Source organism: Triticum aestivum, chromosome 6A, assembly GCF_018294505.1.
Source record: "Triticum aestivum cultivar Chinese Spring chromosome 6A, IWGSC CS RefSeq v2.1, whole genome shotgun sequence".
NCBI classification, from domain to species: domain Eukaryota; kingdom Viridiplantae; phylum Streptophyta; class Magnoliopsida; order Poales; family Poaceae; genus Triticum; species Triticum aestivum.
The window spans coordinates 96400539-96406118 of NC_057809.1; the positions used below are offsets into that span (position 1 = coordinate 96400539).

Genomic DNA, 5580 nt, shown 5'->3' on the forward strand with positions numbered 1-5580 from the left:
TTGCTCTTACATCAAAAACAACATCAAAGAGCAACTCATCTTGCAGTCTCCTCTTTATCGAAAAATCTTGCAGTTTCCTAGTTAAATTCATGCGTAGCATCAAAGCTATGTGTCTAATCCTGCGGAATTACCTGAAAACAAAGAAGTACAAATTGCGTCATGTAAGAGCATCTTCAACAGCCGGCCAACACGCGGCGCGCTAAAAAATACTTTGCAGCACGCCCATCGCCTGATTTGGCGCGGCGGGCAGCGCTGGCTCTAGCAATCACGCTAAAATTTAGCGCGCACGTAGCTCCAGCAGGCGCGCTAAAATGCAGCACGTGCGCTCTCGCACGAACACTCTGGACTAGGTTGCATACATATTTTTTAGATAAAAACGATACATAGTTCATCTCGTAGATAAAACGATACATAGATATTTTACATAGTTCATGGCATAGATAGATAAAACTACGATGCAACTACATAAAAACTACGGTGCAACTACATACTACGGTGCAACTAGATAAACTATGGTGCAACTACAACCTACTCTGAGTCGTCCTCATCATCATCATCATCATCCTCGCTGGTGTTGTCCGAGGTATCGAGCCAAATGCCCTCCCAATGAAGATTATTATCCCCAAAGATCGAATACCCACGTGCTTCAACGATATCACACTGTGATATCGCCAGTGCCTTCTGCCGATGCCTGTTCGCCCGCTCCGTGCGGCGCCTTGCCGTCCTTTCCACCAAGTAGGGGCGCTCGTTGGCGACGTCCTTCGGGTGGCGCCGACGCCACTCCGTCATGGTTCGCTCGTCCTCCTCAGCGATGAGGAGGTGGCACTGCCGTTGTAACATGCATATGTTACTAGTCTATGTTATTACCTCTATAATGCATAGTATCATAGATTAGTATCATAAATGGTCTCATTTATTGTCATGCATGACACATAGTAGCATCACATTTTTTTTTTGAGAATAGTAGCATCACATTTATTATGTTACTGTATCTACCTATGTTACTATAACCATCTCTCTCTTCTTTAATTGTCTGCCACATAAGCATGTTTGCAAGTCCTAAGTATATGATACTACTTATGTTACCCCACTATGGCCAGCCTAAAAAATGCTATGTTACGTAATCTTCCTTAACTAAACTTTTCTCCCACTCCGATTTCAACCGGGATGGGCCCCAGCCATTAACCCTTATCCAATTAATTACCTCCACATCATTCTTTACGTACAATCCTAACGTAATTGTACATGGGCCTAGCATTACTCCGAGTTCCACTGAAATTTCTTTTGAAACTTTTGACATGCCAAGGAACATTTTATCAGTAGGATTCTAAACTGCCTACCATGAGCACGAATCCGAGGCTGAGATCGTGGTGGCAGGCCCAATCCCCTTGCGCCGTCGGAAGGGGAACCAGAGCCTGCCAAAGCTATGGGCGCCGGACACCATCAAGGTAGGCATGGCATGGAGCGGCCGGCGTCCTCGATTTGACCACAGCTCGAGGGCGGCCACGAGATGCCATCCCCAGTAGGATTCCACACCGCCTACACTACAATTCAGAAGGGCAAACAATAAAATGCACTCCCTTTTTAAAGACATATAAAAGCGTTTAGATTACTAACGAAGGGAGAGTATCAAAGTTCGTGTGCCGATGATTTTTTTTTTGCTCGTGTGCAATATTAGTATTTCTAGCAGTGCCATGAACGGCAAGTTCGTGAAACTTGTTGAGAAATAAAAATATGCAATCAATTGTATGGGAGGGATGCCTCTCAGGAGGTGTCTGTTAGGGAAAAGATGTCTTCCAACACATCCCTTCAGCATGTATATAAGTGGGTCTTCCACGTTGTAATAGATCTAAGAGAATCATTTGTGTCTCTTCTTTGTCTCCTTTACTTTGGTACTACAATAAAACTGAAGGAGTTGCCAACGCATTAATACAGTTCTCAAACGACAAAGAAATAGTAATACGTGTGATGTTAATATGTTACGGCCTCCCAAGCCTGTTGCTAATTTCAGCAAGTATCGAGGGGGATCTCGTCATCAACTCCAAGAAACCATCCATGAGCGCAACCTTCTTTGAAATTCCCATCCGCCACCACGAAGTCGATGCACTCTGTCTTCAGCTCCGGGCAGTTGTACGTGTCGGCACAGTCCAACACGGCGGCGACCGTGTCCACCGACACGTTGTCCAGCAGCCTCCGGGCGCACAGAAGCTTCAGCCGGTTCAGGGCGTACCGGTCCGCCGCGGCAGGGACCGGAGCGCCTCGTCCTCGCCGGGGTCGCCTCCAAGACCGGCGGGAAGGTCGTCCGTGTATATGAAGCGGAGCATCGCCGTGAACGTCTCGGGGTCCATGTCGCGTACCCTGACGGGCGACGACGGCGAGGTGGCCTCCAGCATCGGGCCGCTGAACATCGCCTTGAAGACCCGCGAGCGGGCGGCGAGAACAGAACGGTGGGCGCGCAGCGGCGCCGCCTGGTCGTCGCCCACGACGAACGACACGTCCGTCAGTGCGGTGGAGTCCAGAAGGCCGCCGAGATCATCTCCTATGTCCGACGGCGGCACGGCTATCCCCTGTTTCATCGGGAGGGGCTTGCCGTTGTTGACAACCAGGACCGAACACCTGACCGTGACGCGCCCATTGCTCCTCTCGTCGTAGTTGTGGAGATCTCTCTGGTGGACGAACTGATCGAACCCCCAGAAGTCATCATCGCTGTGGTCGTCCTCAGGTGAGTTACTGAAGCCGAAGACATGCACGGCCCGCCTGTGCCCCAAGAAGCGTGACGCCCCCGCCGCCAGCTGGTCGTTGCCCGTAATGGCGGCGTCGAAGATGGCCGTGACGTCCTTGGCTTCGTCCATGAGCTTGAGGTACACGGACACGAAGCTTCCGACGTCGTTCGGGTAGCAGGCTATCCGCCATTCGTACCCTCCGGCGGAGAAGATGTCGGAGTGGAAAACGTGGTCGCATGGAAACTGATCGATCGACGAGTAGTTGAGCTCGAACTCCGCGGCACCGGTGGGATCCGACATTGCCGGACGATTGATCGATTATACGTACAAAGCTAGCTGGTACTACTGTTTTTTAGACAGAAAGAATCGTGGGCTCCGTGCGTTAGGGTGGGCTCCGTGCGTTAGGGTAGAATGTTGTCTATTTAGCATTTGACTGTTTTTTAATTCGAGAACATTCAAATTTCTGGACAAATAAACAGCTAACACTTGTATGTCCAAAACCTTCCACCCCTACAATTGTATGTTTTGTATTTGAAAGAAAACGGTTCAAGCTAATCTCTGACCCGGTTCGCCTGGACCCAGCTCTCCTACTCCAATTGAAATAGGACGATCCACAGGTCAGCAACACTCCTATTCCAATTCCTTTAAAAAAATACTCCTACTCCAAATGTTCGCTCTCTAAACCTCTTACATGAACAAATTAGGAGGATCTTTCTCATCTACAAAAGAGATAGATCAATAGCAAACTGTAAATCTGGGAAGTTACATGAACTTTGCAAGCTACATGTAGCAATTAAAATGACATGAACATGGAAATTACACTAAAATTCTGACGTGGTTTCCATGTAAGCGGGTAAAAACAATGTAAATACAAGACATATCAACAGCAGCTGTAAATCTGGGAAATTACATAACCTTCGCATGCTACATGTAGCAGGAAATTACTCTAAAATATTGAGGTAGTTCCAATGTAAAATCTAGGGTAATTTTCAGAAACATTCAGTAGCAGAAACTAATGACAATGCAAGTAAAAACGGATGACACTGAAAATACCCAAGAGTTATACTGAAAGTGACCAAGATTTACAATGTAAATCCCCCTATAAATTACATAGTACATACACAGTAATTACACTGCAAGCACAAGGAATTACACCTGTAAAAACTGATGAGATTACACTAAATTACAGTGTAAGTGAGCAGGAATTACAGTGTGAAACCCAAGAATCCAAAGCTTGTAATTACATGCAAGTGACCAAGAATTGCATTGTAAAACCTCTATAAAATACAGTATACATACAATGTAATTACACAGCAAGTACCCATGGCTTACACTGTAATACCCAAGCTTTATGACGAAAGTGCTTACAGTGATACACAGCGAAGAATACAGAAAAAAATACACAGGGAATTAGAATGAAATTATGCAGGGATTTGCAGTGATGAAGTTATGCGGTAAAAACCCAATAAATTACAATAAAACTTCAGAGCAACTTCACTATAATTTACAGTGTTAGTTCCGAGGATACACTTGGAATACCCCAACTATTGGAAGCAAAAATACATAAAGTACAACGGTTTAAGTACCCAACAAAATTCGTCTATATCTAAATGGTTTGTTGCTCAATATTATGTTGATACTGTCATCTTTTGTCCAAATATGCCAGATGAGGAGCATGATAAAGACAGCAACTGAAGATGATCTACTGAGATTGTCACAGGAAGAACTCATTCTAAATGTGAGTTACACATTTGTTTCAGAATATGTTGAAAGACAGTATAGGAACATTCTAAATACATAAATAATAATGAAAGCTCACAACAAATATGCCGCAGGACACATTTTCTATCACCGCGCTTCTACATTCCGACATTATTCATGGTAAAAGCAAAATTCAAATACCACAGAGCTACCAATCTGAGAAAAGCACAACTATAGAAAAAAAATTGCCCTTTTGCTTGCAGGTACACTCAGGAGATGGGCCTATGAACATGGAAGCGGATGATAATTTCCTTTCAGGCATTTTACTTTCTGAAATGACAAAAACACAAGGGCCACCCAAAGAAAATACCCAAAACAAAATCAAAATAGTACAAGAAATGGAAAACACACTTGATTCAGATAGAACTTCAAAAGAGATTTGTCAAACCCCCCTTCATCACCAGATAGTTCCTGCAAAAATATATTAAAAAGTCGACAGACTAAAATTAAATAAAACAACCTCAGTAACTAAAAACAATAAAATAAAGCTAGATAAGAAGAAAGAAATAACTACCGTAGACATAGGATAAGAACCATCTTCTGCAAAGTCGTTAGGCACAATAGGTTCACCCACAGAATCTGCATTCTCAAGAGATGATACTAACCAAACATCCGGATGAGAGACTTTCTGTAGCCTACTCATTAAACTAAATAAAACATATAAACAGAATACATGAAGGAGGAAAAAGAAAAGAAGTAAAATAGTAGAACAAATCTCCATACACTTCATTAAAGAATACACATGAACAGCTAACGCAACGCTATTTACTAGACAAATCTAGAAAGAACACAAAAACAATCATCAACCTAAAACAGGAACTCTGCTCAATACTACTTCAACAGAGACACACTAGCACAAGAAAATAAGAAAAATAAAAAAGCAAGAAAATACATGAATTGCAGTCCTAAAAGCATGCTAATTACGCTGCAAAATCAGAGGTAAATCAACTGTGATCTATCTGACAAATACGTTGTAAGCCCTACGACAAATACAGTGTTGAAGCATTCAAATTACAGTGTAAATCTGCAGTAAATTACAGTGTAAGCCCTCCAATTCAAAGGTAAAATCCACTGTAATCTACCTCGCAAATACCTA

The 5580-nt window shown here is 43.6% G+C and overlaps 1 pseudogene; it reads right to left on the bottom strand.

Moving 5' to 3' along the window:
• Nucleotides 1-1979: 1979 nt before the first annotated feature.
• LOC123131336 (BTB/POZ and MATH domain-containing protein 1-like) lies at nt 1980-3023 on the bottom strand (annotated as a pseudogene).
• Nucleotides 3024-5580: the final 2557 nt, after the last annotated feature.